The sequence below is a fragment of the Conger conger genome, chromosome 15 (assembly GCF_963514075.1).
Source record: "Conger conger chromosome 15, fConCon1.1, whole genome shotgun sequence".
Classification (NCBI taxonomy): domain Eukaryota; kingdom Metazoa; phylum Chordata; class Actinopteri; order Anguilliformes; family Congridae; genus Conger; species Conger conger.
This window is the reverse complement of record NC_083774.1, coordinates 38,944,540-38,961,643: the sequence shown is the minus strand read 5'-3', so window position 1 is coordinate 38,961,643 and position 17,104 is coordinate 38,944,540. Positions and strand designations below refer to the sequence as shown.

The window sequence follows — 17,104 nt, the reverse complement described above, 5'->3', positions numbered from 1 at the left end:
TCTACGCAAATGAAGAACAAATGACCATTGGCAGCAATGTTCCCGCACGGCGGGTTTTGTAGAGGGTGAAATCTGGGGAACTTGTTTGCCACAGTGCTTTATCAAAAAAATGGCAGAAATCCTCAGAAGTTGATTGCGTCATGCGAGCGGGGTTTTATCACCCACCAGACTGTTGAGCGGTCAGCAGGCTCAGGTAGGGAGGTCAGGACAATTCACAAAAAAGGGGGCGCGGACAGTGTGCCGAAACCCGGGATCGAACCAGGGACCTTTAGATCTTCAGTCTAACGCTCTCCCAACTGAGCTATTTCGGCACCCTGGGTGGAGCGGTCGGTGAAGAGTGACGCTGGTACAACAATGCTGCAGGTTCAATGCGTAAAATGGCCGAGTAGCCCACGTGCTGCCGAAGATATGGATGATAGGAAAGATACTCTGTCAGAAAGCACAGCAATTTATCTCTGGCAGTTTTCTCTCCTCCAATACAGCCATCCCTCAACAAGAGGTGACTGGAGTTGTCTTTAAATTCAAGTATCACATTGCTGCTCGCTTGTAGTAACTCTGGCCCATTGGAATTCCTCCCAGCACGATCGCTGAGCGACATCGATGTATCCGGCGCGCTGTGGGGCGCTCTGGCAGCCGGCACCGTCTCCTCGTTAGTATAGTGGCCAGTATCCCCGCCTGTCACGCGGGAGACCGGGGTTCGATTCCCCGACGGGGAGTTTGCCCTCTTGTTCTTCCCACAGACAAAACAAAGCAAACTTCAGGTAAAAGGAGTCTTGTCCCGCATCTCTCACGGGGAGGCGAAAGGGTAACAGCGCGCTCTTGATGTTGGCTTTTCACTTTTCTCCTGCACAGTCAGTAATCTACGCAAATGAAGAACAAATGACCATTGGCAGCAATGTTCCCGCACGGCGGGTTTTGTAGAGGGTGAAATCTGGGGAACTTGTTTGCCACAGTGCTTTATCAAAAAAATGGCAGAAATCCTCAGAAGTTGATTGCGTCATGCGAGCGGGGTTTTATCACCCACCAGACTGTTGAGCGGTCAGCAGGCTCAGGTAGGGAGGTCAGGACAATTCACAAAAAAGGGGGCGCGGACAGTGTGCCGAAACCCGGGATCGAACCAGGGACCTTTAGATCTTCAGTCTAACGCTCTCCCAACTGAGCTATTTCGGCACCCTGGGCGGAGCGGTCGGTGAAGAGTGACGCTGGTACAACAATGCTGCAGGTTCAATGCGTAAAATGGCCGAGTAGCCCACGTGCTGCCGAAGATATGGATGATAGGAAAGATACTCTGTCAGAAAGCACAGCAATTTATCTCTGGCAGTTTTCTCTCCTCCAATACAGCCATCCCTCAACAAGAGGTGACTGGAGTTGTCTTTAAATTCAAGTATCACATTGCTGCTCGCTTGTAGTAACTCTGGCCCATTGGAATTCCTCCCAGCACGATCGCTGAGCGACATCGATGTATCCGGCGCGCTGTGGGGCGCTCTGGCAGCCGGCACCGTCTCCTCGTTAGTATAGTGGCCAGTATCCCCGCCTGTCACGCGGGAGACCGGGGTTCGATTCCCCGACGGGGAATTTGCCCTCTTGTTCTTCCCACAGACAAAACAAAGCAAACTTCAGGTAAAAGGAGTCTTGTCCCGCATCTCTCACGGGGAGGCGAAAGGGTAACAGCGCGCTCTTGATGTTGGCTTTTCACTTTTCTCCTGCACAGTCAGTAATCTACGCAAATGAAGAACAAATGACCATTGGCAGCAATGTTCCCGCACGGCGGGTTTTGTAGAGGGTGAAATCTGGGGAACTTGTTTGCCACAGTGCTTTATCAAAAAAATGGCCGAAATCCTCAGAAGTTGATTGCGTCATGCGAGCGGGGTTTTATCACCCACCAGACTGTTGAGCGGTCAGCAGGCTCAGGTAGGGAGGTCAGGACAATTCACAAAAAAGGGGGCGCGGACAGTGTGCCGAAACCCGGGATCGAACCAGGGACCTTTAGATCTTCAGTCTAACTCTCGCCCAACTGAGCTATTTCGGCACCCTCGGTGGAGCGGTCGGTGAAGAGTGACGCTGGTACAACAATGCTGCAGGTTCAATGCGTAAAATGGCCGAGTAGCCCACGTGCTGCCGAAGATATGGATGATAGGAAAGATACTCTGTCAGAAAGCACAGCAATTTATCTCTGGCAGTTTTCTCTCCTCCAATACAGCCATCCCTCAACAAGAGGTGTCTGGAGTTGTCTTGAAATTCAAGTATCACATTGCTGCTCGCTTGTAGCGCGCTCTTGATGTTGGCTTTTCACTTTTCTCCTGCACAGTCAGTAATCTACGCAAATGAAGAACAAATGACCATTGGCAGCAATGTTCCCGCACGGCGGGTTTTGTAGAGGGTGAAATCTGGGGAACTTGTTTGCCACAGTGCTTTATCAAAAAAATGGCCGAAATCCTCAGAAGTTGATTGCGTCATGCGAGCGGGGTTTTATCACCCACCAGACTGTTGAGCGGTCAGCAGGCTCAGGTAGGGAGGTCAGGACAATTCACAAAAAAGGGGGCGCGGACAGTGTGCCGAAACCCGGGATCGAACCAGGGACCTTTAGATCTTCAGTCTAACTCTCGCCCAACTGAGCTATTTCGGCACCCTCGGTGGAGCGGTCGGTGAAGAGTGACGCTGGTACAACAATGCTGCAGGTTCAATGCGTAAAATGGCCGAGTAGCCCACGTGCTGCCGAAGATATGGATGATAGGAAAGATACTCTGTCAGAAAGCACAGCAATTTATCTCTGGCAGTTTTCTCTCCTCCAATACAGCCATCCCTCAACAAGAGGTGTCTGGAGTTGTCTTGAAATTCAAGTATCACATTGCTGCTCGCTTGTAGCGCGCTCTTGATGTTGGCTTTTCACTTTTCTCCTGCACAGTCAGTAATCTACGCAAATGAAGAACAAATGACCATTGGCAGCAATGTTCCCGCACGGCGGGTTTTGTAGAGGGTGAAATCTGGGGAACTTGTTTGCCACAGTGCTTTATCAAAAAAATGGCAGAAATCCTCAGAAGTTGATTGCGTCATGCGAGCGGGGTTTTATCACCCACCAGACTGTTGAGCGGTCAGCAGGCTCAGGTAGGGAGGTCAGGACAATTCACAAAAAAGGGGGCGCGGACAGTGTGCCGAAACCCGGGATCGAACCAGGGACCTTTAGATCTTCAGTCTAACGCTCTCCCAACTGAGCTATTTCGGCACCCTGGGTGGAGCGGTCGGTGAAGAGTGACGCTGGTACAACAATGCTGCAGGTTCAATGCGTAAAATGGCCGAGTAGCCCACGTGCTGCCGAAGATATGGATGATAGGAAAGATACTCTGTCAGAAAGCACAGCAATTTATCTCTGGCAGTTTTCTCTCCTCCAATACAGCCATCCCTCAACAAGAGGTGACTGGAGTTGTCTTTAAATTCAAGTATCACATTGCTGCTCGCTTGTAGTAACTCTGGCCCATTGGAATTCCTCCCAGCACGATCGCTGAGCGACATCGATGTATCCGGCGCGCTGTGGGGCGCTCTGGCAGCCGGCACCGTCTCCTCGTTAGTATAGTGGCCAGTATCCCCGCCTGTCACGCGGGAGACCGGGGTTCGATTCCCCGACGGGGAGTTTGCCCTCTTGTTCTTCCCACAGACAAAACAAAGCAAACTTCAGGTAAAAGGAGTCTTGTCCCGCATCTCTCACGGGGAGGCGAAAGGGTAACAGCGCGCTCTTGATGTTGGCTTTTCACTTTTCTCCTGCACAGTCAGTAATCTACGCAAATGAAGAACAAATGACCATTGGCAGCAATGTTCCCGCACGGCGGGTTTTGTAGAGGGTGAAATCTGGGGAACTTGTTTGCCACAGTGCTTTATCAAAAAAATGGCAGAAATCCTCAGAAGTTGATTGCGTCATGCGAGCGGGGTTTTATCACCCACCAGACTGTTGAGCGGTCAGCAGGCTCAGGTAGGGAGGTCAGGACAATTCACAAAAAAGGGGGCGCGGACAGTGTGCCGAAACCCGGGATCGAACCAGGGACCTTTAGATCTTCAGTCTAACGCTCTCCCAACTGAGCTATTTCGGCACCCTGGGCGGAGCGGTCGGTGAAGAGTGACGCTGGTACAACAATGCTGCAGGTTCAATGCGTAAAATGGCCGAGTAGCCCACGTGCTGCCGAAGATATGGATGATAGGAAAGATACTCTGTCAGAAAGCACAGCAATTTATCTCTGGCAGTTTTCTCTCCTCCAATACAGCCATCCCTCAACAAGAGGTGACTGGAGTTGTCTTTAAATTCAAGTATCACATTGCTGCTCGCTTGTAGTAACTCTGGCCCATTGGAATTCCTCCCAGCACGATCGCTGAGCGACATCGATGTATCCGGCGCGCTGTGGGGCGCTCTGGCAGCCGGCACCGTCTCCTCGTTAGTATAGTGGCCAGTATCCCCGCCTGTCACGCGGGAGACCGGGGTTCGATTCCCCGACGGGGAGTTTGCCCTCTTGTTCTTCCCACAGACAAAACAAAGCAAACTTCAGGTAAAAGGAGTCTTGTCCCGCATCTCTCACGGGGAGGCGAAAGGGTAACAGCGCGCTCTTGATGTTGGCTTTTCACTTTTCTCCTGCACAGTCAGTAATCTACGCAAATGAAGAACAAATGACCATTGGCAGCAATGTTCCCGCACGGCGGGTTTTGTAGAGGGTGAAATCTGGGGAACTTGTTTGCCACAGTGCTTTATCAAAAAAATGGCAGAAATCCTCAGAAGTTGATTGCGTCATGCGAGCGGGGTTTTATCACCCACCAGACTGTTGAGCGGTCAGCAGGCTCAGGTAGGGAGGTCAGGACAATTCACAAAAAAGGGGGCGCGGACAGTGTGCCGAAACCCGGGATCAAACCAGGGACCTTTAGATCTTCAGTCTAACTCTCGCCCAACTGAGCTATTTCGGCACCCTCGGTGGAGCGGTCGGTGAAGAGTGACGCTGGTACAACAATGCTGCAGGTTCAATGCGTAAAATGGCCGAGTAGCCCACGTGCTGCCGAAGATATGGATGATAGGAAAGATACTCTGTCAGAAAGCACAGCAATTTATCTCTGGCAGTTTTCTCTCCTCCAATACAGCCATCCCTCAACAAGAGGTGTCTGGAGTTGTCTTGAAATTCAAGTATCACATTGCTGCTCGCTTGTAGCGCGCTCTTGATGTTGGCTTTTCACTTTTCTCCTGCACAGTCAGTAATCTACGCAAATGAAGAACAAATGACCATTGGCAGCAATGTTCCCGCACGGCGGGTTTTGTAGAGGGTGAAATCTGGGGAACTTGTTTGCCACAGTGCTTTATCAAAAAAATGGCAGAAATCCTCAGAAGTTGATTGCGTCATGCGAGCGGGGTTTTATCACCCACCAGACTGTTGAGCGGTCAGCAGGCTCAGGTAGGGAGGTCAGGACAATTCACAAAAAAGGGGGCGCGGACAGTGTGCCGAAACCCGGGATCGAACCAGGGACCTTTAGATCTTCAGTCTAACGCTCTCCCAACTGAGCTATTTCGGCACCCTGGGTGGAGCGGTCGGTGAAGAGTGACGCTGGTACAACAATGCTGCAGGTTCAATGCGTAAAATGGCCGAGTAGCCCACGTGCTGCCGAAGATATGGATGATAGGAAAGATACTCTGTCAGAAAGCACAGCAATTTATCTCTGGCAGTTTTCTCTCCTCCAATACAGCCATCCCTCAACAAGAGGTGACTGGAGTTGTCTTTAAATTCAAGTATCACATTGCTGCTCGCTTGTAGTAACTCTGGCCCATTGGAATTCCTCCCAGCACGATCGCTGAGCGACATCGATGTATCCGGCGCGCTGTGGGGCGCTCTGGCAGCCGGCACCGTCTCCTCGTTAGTATAGTGGCCAGTATCCCCGCCTGTCACGCGGGAGACCGGGGTTCGATTCCCCGACGGGGAGTTTGCCCTCTTGTTCTTCCCACAGACAAAACAAAGCAAACTTCAGGTAAAAGGAGTCTTGTCCCGCATCTCTCACGGGGAGGCGAAAGGGTAACAGCGCGCTCTTGATGTTGGCTTTTCACTTTTCTCCTGCACAGTCAGTAATCTACGCAAATGAAGAACAAATGACCATTGGCAGCAATGTTCCCGCACGGCGGGTTTTGTAGAGGGTGAAATCTGGGGAACTTGTTTGCCACAGTGCTTTATCAAAAAAATGGCAGAAATCCTCAGAAGTTGATTGCGTCATGCGAGCGGGGTTTTATCACCCACCAGACTGTTGAGCGGTCAGCAGGCTCAGGTAGGGAGGTCAGGACAATTCACAAAAAAGGGGGCGCGGACAGTGTGCCGAAACCCGGGATCAAACCAGGGACCTTTAGATCTTCAGTCTAACTCTCGCCCAACTGAGCTATTTCGGCACCCTCGGTGGAGCGGTCGGTGAAGAGTGACGCTGGTACAACAATGCTGCAGGTTCAATGCGTAAAATGGCCGAGTAGCCCACGTGCTGCCGAAGATATGGATGATAGGAAAGATACTCTGTCAGAAAGCACAGCAATTTATCTCTGGCAGTTTTCTCTCCTCCAATACAGCCATCCCTCAACAAGAGGTGTCTGGAGTTGTCTTGAAATTCAAGTATCACATTGCTGCTCGCTTGTAGCGCGCTCTTGATGTTGGCTTTTCACTTTTCTCCTGCACAGTCAGTAATCTACGCAAATGAAGAACAAATGACCATTGGCAGCAATGTTCCCGCACGGCGGGTTTTGTAGAGGGTGAAATCTGGGGAACTTGTTTGCCACAGTGCTTTATCAAAAAAATGGCAGAAATCCTCAGAAGTTGATTGCGTCATGCGAGCGGGGTTTTATCACCCACCAGACTGTTGAGCGGTCAGCAGGCTCAGGTAGGGAGGTCAGGACAATTCACAAAAAAGGGGGCGCGGACAGTGTGCCGAAACCCGGGATCGAACCAGGGACCTTTAGATCTTCAGTCTAACGCTCTCCCAACTGAGCTATTTCGGCACCCTGGGTGGAGCGGTCGGTGAAGAGTGACGCTGGTACAACAATGCTGCAGGTTCAATGCGTAAAATGGCCGAGTAGCCCACGTGCTGCCGAAGATATGGATGATAGGAAAGATACTCTGTCAGAAAGCACAGCAATTTATCTCTGGCAGTTTTCTCTCCTCCAATACAGCCATCCCTCAACAAGAGGTGACTGGAGTTGTCTTTAAATTCAAGTATCACATTGCTGCTCGCTTGTAGTAACTCTGGCCCATTGGAATTCCTCCCAGCACGATCGCTGAGCGACATCGATGTATCCGGCGCGCTGTGGGGCGCTCTGGCAGCCGGCACCGTCTCCTCGTTAGTATAGTGGCCAGTATCCCCGCCTGTCACGCGGGAGACCGGGGTTCGATTCCCCGACGGGGAGTTTGCCCTCTTGTTCTTCCCACAGACAAAACAAAGCAAACTTCAGGTAAAAGGAGTCTTGTCCCGCATCTCTCACGGGGAGGCGAAAGGGTAACAGCGCGCTCTTGATGTTGGCTTTTCACTTTTCTCCTGCACAGTCAGTAATCTACGCAAATGAAGAACAAATGACCATTGGCAGCAATGTTCCCGCACGGCGGGTTTTGTAGAGGGTGAAATCTGGGGAACTTGTTTGCCACAGTGCTTTATCAAAAAAATGGCAGAAATCCTCAGAAGTTGATTGCGTCATGCGAGCGGGGTTTTATCACCCACCAGACTGTTGAGCGGTCAGCAGGCTCAGGTAGGGAGGTCAGGACAATTCACAAAAAAGGGGGCGCGGACAGTGTGCCGAAACCCGGGATCGAACCAGGGACCTTTAGATCTTCAGTCTAACGCTCTCCCAACTGAGCTATTTCGGCACCCTGGGCGGAGCGGTCGGTGAAGAGTGACGCTGGTACAACAATGCTGCAGGTTCAATGCGTAAAATGGCCGAGTAGCCCACGTGCTGCCGAAGATATGGATGATAGGAAAGATACTCTGTCAGAAAGCACAGCAATTTATCTCTGGCAGTTTTCTCTCCTCCAATACAGCCATCCCTCAACAAGAGGTGACTGGAGTTGTCTTTAAATTCAAGTATCACATTGCTGCTCGCTTGTAGTAACTCTGGCCCATTGGAATTCCTCCCAGCACGATCGCTGAGCGACATCGATGTATCCGGCGCGCTGTGGGGCGCTCTGGCAGCCGGCACCGTCTCCTCGTTAGTATAGTGGCCAGTATCCCCGCCTGTCACGCGGGAGACCGGGGTTCGATTCCCCGACGGGGAATTTGCCCTCTTGTTCTTCCCACAGACAAAACAAAGCAAACTTCAGGTAAAAGGAGTCTTGTCCCGCATCTCTCACGGGGAGGCGAAAGGGTAACAGCGCGCTCTTGATGTTGGCTTTTCACTTTTCTCCTGCACAGTCAGTAATCTACGCAAATGAAGAACAAATGACCATTGGCAGCAATGTTCCCGCACGGCGGGTTTTGTAGAGGGTGAAATCTGGGGAACTTGTTTGCCACAGTGCTTTATCAAAAAAATGGCCGAAATCCTCAGAAGTTGATTGCGTCATGCGAGCGGGGTTTTATCACCCACCAGACTGTTGAGCGGTCAGCAGGCTCAGGTAGGGAGGTCAGGACAATTCACAAAAAAGGGGGCGCGGACAGTGTGCCGAAACCCGGGATCGAACCAGGGACCTTTAGATCTTCAGTCTAACTCTCGCCCAACTGAGCTATTTCGGCACCCTCGGTGGAGCGGTCGGTGAAGAGTGACGCTGGTACAACAATGCTGCAGGTTCAATGCGTAAAATGGCCGAGTAGCCCACGTGCTGCCGAAGATATGGATGATAGGAAAGATACTCTGTCAGAAAGCACAGCAATTTATCTCTGGCAGTTTTCTCTCCTCCAATACAGCCATCCCTCAACAAGAGGTGTCTGGAGTTGTCTTGAAATTCAAGTATCACATTGCTGCTCGCTTGTAGCGCGCTCTTGATGTTGGCTTTTCACTTTTCTCCTGCACAGTCAGTAATCTACGCAAATGAAGAACAAATGACCATTGGCAGCAATGTTCCCGCACGGCGGGTTTTGTAGAGGGTGAAATCTGGGGAACTTGTTTGCCACAGTGCTTTATCAAAAAAATGGCCGAAATCCTCAGAAGTTGATTGCGTCATGCGAGCGGGGTTTTATCACCCACCAGACTGTTGAGCGGTCAGCAGGCTCAGGTAGGGAGGTCAGGACAATTCACAAAAAAGGGGGCGCGGACAGTGTGCCGAAACCCGGGATCGAACCAGGGACCTTTAGATCTTCAGTCTAACTCTCGCCCAACTGAGCTATTTCGGCACCCTCGGTGGAGCGGTCGGTGAAGAGTGACGCTGGTACAACAATGCTGCAGGTTCAATGCGTAAAATGGCCGAGTAGCCCACGTGCTGCCGAAGATATGGATGATAGGAAAGATACTCTGTCAGAAAGCACAGCAATTTATCTCTGGCAGTTTTCTCTCCTCCAATACAGCCATCCCTCAACAAGAGGTGTCTGGAGTTGTCTTGAAATTCAAGTATCACATTGCTGCTCGCTTGTAGCGCGCTCTTGATGTTGGCTTTTCACTTTTCTCCTGCACAGTCAGTAATCTACGCAAATGAAGAACAAATGACCATTGGCAGCAATGTTCCCGCACGGCGGGTTTTGTAGAGGGTGAAATCTGGGGAACTTGTTTGCCACAGTGCTTTATCAAAAAAATGGCAGAAATCCTCAGAAGTTGATTGCGTCATGCGAGCGGGGTTTTATCACCCACCAGACTGTTGAGCGGTCAGCAGGCTCAGGTAGGGAGGTCAGGACAATTCACAAAAAAGGGGGCGCGGACAGTGTGCCGAAACCCGGGATCGAACCAGGGACCTTTAGATCTTCAGTCTAACGCTCTCCCAACTGAGCTATTTCGGCACCCTGGGTGGAGCGGTCGGTGAAGAGTGACGCTGGTACAACAATGCTGCAGGTTCAATGCGTAAAATGGCCGAGTAGCCCACGTGCTGCCGAAGATATGGATGATAGGAAAGATACTCTGTCAGAAAGCACAGCAATTTATCTCTGGCAGTTTTCTCTCCTCCAATACAGCCATCCCTCAACAAGAGGTGACTGGAGTTGTCTTTAAATTCAAGTATCACATTGCTGCTCGCTTGTAGTAACTCTGGCCCATTGGAATTCCTCCCAGCACGATCGCTGAGCGACATCGATGTATCCGGCGCGCTGTGGGGCGCTCTGGCAGCCGGCACCGTCTCCTCGTTAGTATAGTGGCCAGTATCCCCGCCTGTCACGCGGGAGACCGGGGTTCGATTCCCCGACGGGGAGTTTGCCCTCTTGTTCTTCCCACAGACAAAACAAAGCAAACTTCAGGTAAAAGGAGTCTTGTCCCGCATCTCTCACGGGGAGGCGAAAGGGTAACAGCGCGCTCTTGATGTTGGCTTTTCACTTTTCTCCTGCACAGTCAGTAATCTACGCAAATGAAGAACAAATGACCATTGGCAGCAATGTTCCCGCACGGCGGGTTTTGTAGAGGGTGAAATCTGGGGAACTTGTTTGCCACAGTGCTTTATCAAAAAAATGGCAGAAATCCTCAGAAGTTGATTGCGTCATGCGAGCGGGGTTTTATCACCCACCAGACTGTTGAGCGGTCAGCAGGCTCAGGTAGGGAGGTCAGGACAATTCACAAAAAAGGGGGCGCGGACAGTGTGCCGAAACCCGGGATCGAACCAGGGACCTTTAGATCTTCAGTCTAACGCTCTCCCAACTGAGCTATTTCGGCACCCTCGGCGGGGCGGTCGGTGAAGAGTGATGCTGGTACAACAATGCTGCAGGTTCAATGCGTAAAATGGCCGAGTTGCCCACGTGCTGCCGAAGATATGGATGATAGGAAAGATACTCTGTCAGAAAGCACAGCAATTTATCTCTGGCAGTTTTCTCTCCTCCAATACGCCATCCCTCAACAAGAGGTGACTGGAGTTGTCTTTAAATTCAAGTATCACATTGCTGCTCGCTTGTAGTAACTCTGGCCCATTGGAATTCCTCCCAGCACGATCGCTGAGCGACATCGATGTATCCGGCGCGCTGTGGGGCGCTCTGGCAGCCGGCACTGTCTCCTCGTTAGTATAGTGGCCAGTATCCCCGCCTGTCACGCGGGAGACCGGGGTTCGATTCCCCGACGGGGAGTTTGCCCTCTTGTTCTTCCCACAGACAAAACAAAGCAAACTTCAGGTAAAAGGAGTCTTGTCCCGCATCTCTCACGGGGAGGCGAAAGGGTAACAGCGCGCTCTTGATGTTGGCTTTTCACTTTTCTCCTGCACAGTCAGTAATCTACGCAAATGAAGAACAAATGACCATTGGCAGCAATGTTCCCGCACGGCGGGTTTTGTAGAGGGTGAAATCTGGGGAACTTGTTTGCCACAGTGCTTTATCAAAAAAATGGCAGAAATCCTCAGAAGTTGATTGCGTCATGCGAGCGGGGTTTTATCACCCACCAGACTGTTGAGCGGTCAGCAGGCTCAGGTAGGGAGGTCAGGACAATTCACAAAAAAGGGGGCGCGGACAGTGTGCCGAAACCCGGGATCAAACCAGGGACCTTTAGATCTTCAGTCTAACTCTCGCCCAACTGAGCTATTTCGGCACCCTCGGTGGAGCGGTCGGTGAAGAGTGACGCTGGTACAACAATGCTGCAGGTTCAATGCGTAAAATGGCCGAGTAGCCCACGTGCTGCCGAAGATATGGATGATAGGAAAGATACTCTGTCAGAAAGCACAGCAATTTATCTCTGGCAGTTTTCTCTCCTCCAATACAGCCATCCCTCAACAAGAGGTGTCTGGAGTTGTCTTGAAATTCAAGTATCACATTGCTGCTCGCTTGTAGCGCGCTCTTGATGTTGGCTTTTCACTTTTCTCCTGCACAGTCAGTAATCTACGCAAATGAAGAACAAATGACCATTGGCAGCAATGTTCCCGCACGGCGGGTTTTGTAGAGGGTGAAATCTGGGGAACTTGTTTGCCACAGTGCTTTATCAAAAAAATGGCAGAAATCCTCAGAAGTTGATTGCGTCATGCGAGCGGGGTTTTATCACCCACCAGACTGTTGAGCGGTCAGCAGGCTCAGGTAGGGAGGTCAGGACAATTCACAAAAAAGGGGGCGCGGACAGTGTGCCGAAACCCGGGATCGAACCAGGGACCTTTAGATCTTCAGTCTAACGCTCTCCCAACTGAGCTATTTCGGCACCCTCGGCAGGGCGGTCGGTGAAGAGTGACGCTGGTACAACAATGCTGCAGGTTCAATGCGTAAAATGGCCGAGTAGCCCATGTGCTGCCGAAGATATGGATGATAGGAAAGATACTCTGTCAGAAAGCACAGCAATTTATCTCTGGCAGTTTTCTCTCCTCCAATACGCCATCCCTCAACAAGAGGTGACTGGAGTTGTCTTTAAATTCAAGTATCACATTGCTGCTCGCTTGTAGTAACTCTGGCCCATTGGAATTCCTCCCAGCACGATCGCTGAGCGACATCGATGTATCCGGCGCGCTGTGGGGCGCTCTGGCAGCCGGCACCGTCTCCTCGTTAGTATAGTGGCCAGTATCCCCGCCTGTCACGCGGGAGACCGGGGTTCGATTCCCCGACGGGGAGTTTGCCCTCTTGTTCTTCCCACAGACAAAACAAAGCAAACTTCAGGTAAAAGGAGTCTTGTCCCGCATCTCTCACGGGGAGGCGAAAGGGTAACAGCGCGCTCTTGATGTTGGCTTTTCACTTTTCTCCTGCACAGTCAGTAATCTACGCAAATGAAGAACAAATGACCATTGGCAGCAATGTTCCCGCACGGCGGGTTTTGTAGAGGGTGAAATCTGGGGAACTTGTTTGCCACAGTGCTTTATCAAAAAAATGGCAGAAATCCTCAGAAGTTGATTGCGTCATGCGAGCGGGGTTTTATCACCCACCAGACTGTTGAGCGGTCAGCAGGCTCAGGTAGGGAGGTCAGGACAATTCACAAAAAAGGGGGCGCGGACAGTGTGCCGAAACCCGGGATCGAACCAGGGACCTTTAGATCTTCAGTCTAACGCTCTCCCAACTGAGCTATTTCGGCACCCTCGGCGGGGCGGTCGGTGAAGAGTGATGCTGGTACAACAATGCTGCAGGTTCAATGCGTAAAATGGCCGAGTTGCCCACGTGCTGCCGAAGATATGGATGATAGGAAAGATACTCTGTCAGAAAGCACAGCAATTTATCTCTGGCAGTTTTCTCTCCTCCAATACGCCATCCCTCAACAAGAGGTGACTGGAGTTGTCTTTAAATTCAAGTATCACATTGCTGCTCGCTTGTAGTAACTCTGGCCCATTGGAATTCCTCCCAGCACGATCGCTGAGCGACATCGATGTATCCGGCGCGCTGTGGGGCGCTCTGGCAGCCGGCACCGTCTCCTCGTTAGTATAGTGGCCAGTATCCCCGCCTGTCACGCGGGAGACCGGGGTTCGATTCCCCGACGGGGAGTTTGCCCTCTTGTTCTTCCCACAGACAAAACAAAGCAAACTTCAGGTAAAAGGAGTCTTGTCCCGCATCTCTCACGGGGAGGCGAAAGGGTAACAGCGCGCTCTTGATGTTGGCTTTTCACTTTTCTCCTGCACAGTCAGTAATCTACGCAAATGAAGAACAAATGACCATTGGCAGCAATGTTCCCGCACGGCGGTTTTTGTAGAGGGTGAAATCTGGGGAACTTGTTTGCCACAGTGCTTTATCAAAAAAATGGCAGAAATCCTCAGAAGTTGATTGCGTCATGCGAGCTGGGTTTTATCACCCACCAGACTGTTGAGCGGTCAGCAGGCTCAGGTAGGGAGGTCAGGACAATTCACAAAAAAGGGGGCGCGGACAGTGTGCCGAAACCCGGGATCGAACCAGGGACCTTTAGATCTTCAGTCTAACTCTCGCCCAACTGAGCTATTTCGGCACCCTCGGTGGAGCGGTCGGTGAAGAGTGACGCTGGTACAACAATGCTGCAGGTTCAATGCGTAAAATGGCCGAGTAGCCCACGTGCTGCCGAAGATATGGATGATAGGAAAGATACTCTGTCAGAAAGCACAGCAATTTATCTCTGGCAGTTTTCTCTCCTCCAATACAGCCATCCCTCAACAAGAGGTGTCTGGAGTTGTCTTGAAATTCAAGTATCACATTGCTGCTCGCTTGTAGCGCGCTCTTGATGTTGGCTTTTCACTTTTCTCCTGCACAGTCAGTAATCTACGCAAATGAAGAACAAATGACCATTGGCAGCAATGTTCCCGCACGGCGGGTTTTGTAGAGGGTGAAATCTGGGGAACTTGTTTGCCACAGTGCTTTATCAAAAAAATGGCAGAAATCCTCAGAAGTTGATTGCGTCATGCGAGCGGGGTTTTATCACCCACCAGACTGTTGAGCGGTCAGCAGGCTCAGGTAGGGAGGTCAGGACAATTCACAAAAAAGGGGGCGCGGACAGTGTGCCGAAACCCGGGATCGAACCAGGGACCTTTAGATCTTCAGTCTAACGCTCTCCCAACTGAGCTATTTCGGCACCCTCGGCAGGGCGGTCGGTGAAGAGTGACGCTGGTACAACAATGCTGCAGGTTCAATGCGTAAAATGGCCGAGTAGCCCATGTGCTGCCGAAGATATGGATGATAGGAAAGATACTCTGTCAGAAAGCACAGCAATTTATCTCTGGCAGTTTTCTCTCCTCCAATACGCCATCCCTCAACAAGAGGTGACTGGAGTTGTCTTTAAATTCAAGTATCACATTGCTGCTCGCTTGTAGTAACTCTGGCCCATTGGAATTCCTCCCAGCACGATCGCTGAGCGACATCGATGTATCCGGCGCGCTGTGGGGCGCTCTGGCAGCCGGCACCGTCTCCTCGTTAGTATAGTGGCCAGTATCCCCGCCTGTCACGCGGGAGACCGGGGTTCGATTCCCCGACGGGGAGTTTGCCCTCTTGTTCTTCCCACAGACAAAACAAAGCAAACTTCAGGTAAAAGGAGTCTTGTCCCGCATCTCTCACGGGGAGGCGAAAGGGTAACAGCGCGCTCTTGATGTTGGCTTTTCACTTTTCTCCTGCACAGTCAGTAATCTACGCAAATGAAGAACAAATGACCATTGGCAGCAATGTTCCCGCACGGCGGGTTTTGTAGAGGGTGAAATCTGGGGAACTTGTTTGCCACAGTGCTTTATCAAAAAAATGGCAGAAATCCTCAGAAGTTGATTGCGTCATGCGAGCGGGGTTTTATCACCCACCAGACTGTTGAGCGGTCAGCAGGCTCAGGTAGGGAGGTCAGGACAATTCACAAAAAAGGGGGCGCGGACAGTGTGCCGAAACCCGGGATCGAACCAGGGACCTTTAGATCTTCAGTCTAACTCTCGCCCAACTGAGCTATTTCGGCACCCTCGGTGGAGCGGTCGGTGAAGAGTGACGCTGGTACAACAATGCTGCAGGTTCAATGCGTAAAATGGCCGAGTAGCCCACGTGCTGCCGAAGATATGGATGATAGGAAAGATACTCTGTCAGAAAGCACAGCAATTTATCTCTGGCAGTTTTCTCTCCTCCAATACAGCCATCCCTCAACAAGAGGTGTCTGGAGTTGTCTTGAAATTCAAGTATCACATTGCTGCTCGCTTGTAGCGCGCTCTTGATGTTGGCTTTTCACTTTTCTCCTGCACAGTCAGTAATCTACGCAAATGAAGAACAAATGACCATTGGCAGCAATGTTCCCGCACGGCGGGTTTTGTAGAGGGTGAAATCTGGGGAACTTGTTTGCCACAGTGCTTTATCAAAAAAATGGCAGAAATCCTCAGAAGTTGATTGCGTCATGCGAGCGGGGTTTTATCACCCACCAGACTGTTGAGCGGTCAGCAGGCTCAGGTAGGGAGGTCAGGACAATTCACAAAAAAGGGGGCGCGGACAGTGTGCCGAAACCCGGGATCGAACCAGGGACCTTTAGATCTTCAGTCTAACGCTCTCCCAACTGAGCTATTTCGGCACCCTCGGCAGGGCGGTCGGTGAAGAGTGACGCTGGTACAACAATGCTGCAGGTTCAATGCGTAAAATGGCCGAGTAGCCCATGTGCTGCCGAAGATATGGATGATAGGAAAGATACTCTGTCAGAAAGCACAGCAATTTATCTCTGGCAGTTTTCTCTCCTCCAATACGCCATCCCTCAACAAGAGGTGACTGGAGTTGTCTTTAAATTCAAGTATCACATTGCTGCTCGCTTGTAGTAACTCTGGCCCATTGGAATTCCTCCCAGCACGATCGCTGAGCGACATCGATGTATCCGGCGCGCTGTGGGGCGCTCTGGCAGCCGGCACCGTCTCCTCGTTAGTATAGTGGCCAGTATCCCCGCCTGTCACGCGGGAGACCGGGGTTCGATTCCCCGACGGGGAGTTTGCCCTCTTGTTCTTCCCACAGACAAAACAAAGCAAACTTCAGGTAAAAGGAGTCTTGTCCCGCATCTCTCACGGGGAGGCGAAAGGGTAACAGCGCGCTCTTGATGTTGGCTTTTCACTTTTCTCCTGCACAGTCAGTAATCTACGCAAATGAAGAACAAATGACCATTGGCAGCAATGTTCCCGCACGGCGGGTTTTGTAGAGGGTGAAATCTGGGGAACTTGTTTGCCACAGTGCTTTATCAAAAAAATGGCAGAAATCCTCAGAAGTTGATTGCGTCATGCGAGCGGGGTTTTATCACCCACCAGACTGTTGAGCGGTCAGCAGGCTCAGGTAGGGAGGTCAGGACAATTCACAAAAAAGGGGGCGCGGACAGTGTGCCGAAACCCGGGATCGAACCAGGGACCTTTAGATCTTCAGTCTAACGCTCTCCCAACTGAGCTATTTCGGCACCCTCGGCGGGGCGGTCGGTGAAGAGTGATGCTGGTACAACAATGCTGCAGGTTCAATGCGTAAAATGGCCGAGTTGCCCACGTGCTGCCGAAGATATGGATGATAGGAAAGATACTCTGTCAGAAAGCACAGCAATTTATCTCTGGCAGTTTTCTCTCCTCCAATACGCCATCCCTCAACAAGAGGTGACTGGAGTTGTCTTTAAATTCAAGTATCACATTGCTGCTCGCTTGTAGTAACTCTGGCCCATTGGAAT

At 51.3% G+C, this 17,104-nt stretch overlaps 20 non-coding genes across 20 annotated transcripts; 13 read left to right on the top strand and 7 right to left on the bottom strand.

Annotated features, from left to right (window-relative positions):
- Positions 1-238: 238 nt before the first annotated feature.
- trnaf-gaa (transfer RNA phenylalanine (anticodon GAA)) lies at positions 239-311 on the bottom strand. The gene has a single exon. It is a non-coding gene; the product is annotated as a tRNA-Phe (tRNA).
- A 333-nt stretch (positions 312-644) lies between these two features.
- trnad-guc (transfer RNA aspartic acid (anticodon GUC)) lies at positions 645-716 on the top strand. The gene has a single exon. It is a non-coding gene; the product is annotated as a tRNA-Asp (tRNA).
- Positions 717-1,097: 381 nt separating this feature from the next.
- On the bottom strand, positions 1,098-1,170 carry trnaf-gaa (transfer RNA phenylalanine (anticodon GAA)). The gene has a single exon. It is a non-coding gene; the product is annotated as a tRNA-Phe (tRNA).
- Positions 1,171-1,503: 333 nt separating this feature from the next.
- trnad-guc (transfer RNA aspartic acid (anticodon GUC)) lies at positions 1,504-1,575 on the top strand. The gene has a single exon. It is a non-coding gene; the product is annotated as a tRNA-Asp (tRNA).
- Positions 1,576-3,150: 1,575 nt separating this feature from the next.
- trnaf-gaa (transfer RNA phenylalanine (anticodon GAA)) lies at positions 3,151-3,223 on the bottom strand. The gene has a single exon. It is a non-coding gene; the product is annotated as a tRNA-Phe (tRNA).
- A 333-nt stretch (positions 3,224-3,556) lies between these two features.
- Positions 3,557-3,628, top strand: trnad-guc (transfer RNA aspartic acid (anticodon GUC)). Its single transcript has one exon. It is a non-coding gene; the product is annotated as a tRNA-Asp (tRNA).
- Positions 3,629-4,009: 381 nt separating this feature from the next.
- On the bottom strand, positions 4,010-4,082 carry trnaf-gaa (transfer RNA phenylalanine (anticodon GAA)). Its single transcript has one exon. It is a non-coding gene; the product is annotated as a tRNA-Phe (tRNA).
- Positions 4,083-4,415: 333 nt separating this feature from the next.
- Positions 4,416-4,487, top strand: trnad-guc (transfer RNA aspartic acid (anticodon GUC)). The gene has a single exon. It is a non-coding gene; the product is annotated as a tRNA-Asp (tRNA).
- A 978-nt stretch (positions 4,488-5,465) lies between these two features.
- trnaf-gaa (transfer RNA phenylalanine (anticodon GAA)) lies at positions 5,466-5,538 on the bottom strand. Its single transcript has one exon. It is a non-coding gene; the product is annotated as a tRNA-Phe (tRNA).
- Positions 5,539-5,871: 333 nt separating this feature from the next.
- Positions 5,872-5,943, top strand: trnad-guc (transfer RNA aspartic acid (anticodon GUC)). Its single transcript has one exon. It is a non-coding gene; the product is annotated as a tRNA-Asp (tRNA).
- Positions 5,944-6,921: 978 nt separating this feature from the next.
- On the bottom strand, positions 6,922-6,994 carry trnaf-gaa (transfer RNA phenylalanine (anticodon GAA)). Its single transcript has one exon. It is a non-coding gene; the product is annotated as a tRNA-Phe (tRNA).
- Positions 6,995-7,327: 333 nt separating this feature from the next.
- trnad-guc (transfer RNA aspartic acid (anticodon GUC)) lies at positions 7,328-7,399 on the top strand. The gene has a single exon. It is a non-coding gene; the product is annotated as a tRNA-Asp (tRNA).
- A 381-nt stretch (positions 7,400-7,780) lies between these two features.
- On the bottom strand, positions 7,781-7,853 carry trnaf-gaa (transfer RNA phenylalanine (anticodon GAA)). Its single transcript has one exon. It is a non-coding gene; the product is annotated as a tRNA-Phe (tRNA).
- A 333-nt stretch (positions 7,854-8,186) lies between these two features.
- Positions 8,187-8,258, top strand: trnad-guc (transfer RNA aspartic acid (anticodon GUC)). The gene has a single exon. It is a non-coding gene; the product is annotated as a tRNA-Asp (tRNA).
- A 1,981-nt stretch (positions 8,259-10,239) lies between these two features.
- trnad-guc (transfer RNA aspartic acid (anticodon GUC)) lies at positions 10,240-10,311 on the top strand. The gene has a single exon. It is a non-coding gene; the product is annotated as a tRNA-Asp (tRNA).
- Positions 10,312-11,097: 786 nt separating this feature from the next.
- trnad-guc (transfer RNA aspartic acid (anticodon GUC)) lies at positions 11,098-11,169 on the top strand. The gene has a single exon. It is a non-coding gene; the product is annotated as a tRNA-Asp (tRNA).
- A 1,383-nt stretch (positions 11,170-12,552) lies between these two features.
- On the top strand, positions 12,553-12,624 carry trnad-guc (transfer RNA aspartic acid (anticodon GUC)). The gene has a single exon. It is a non-coding gene; the product is annotated as a tRNA-Asp (tRNA).
- A 786-nt stretch (positions 12,625-13,410) lies between these two features.
- Positions 13,411-13,482, top strand: trnad-guc (transfer RNA aspartic acid (anticodon GUC)). The gene has a single exon. It is a non-coding gene; the product is annotated as a tRNA-Asp (tRNA).
- Positions 13,483-14,865: 1,383 nt separating this feature from the next.
- Positions 14,866-14,937, top strand: trnad-guc (transfer RNA aspartic acid (anticodon GUC)). Its single transcript has one exon. It is a non-coding gene; the product is annotated as a tRNA-Asp (tRNA).
- Positions 14,938-16,320: 1,383 nt separating this feature from the next.
- trnad-guc (transfer RNA aspartic acid (anticodon GUC)) lies at positions 16,321-16,392 on the top strand. Its single transcript has one exon. It is a non-coding gene; the product is annotated as a tRNA-Asp (tRNA).
- Positions 16,393-17,104: the final 712 nt, after the last annotated feature.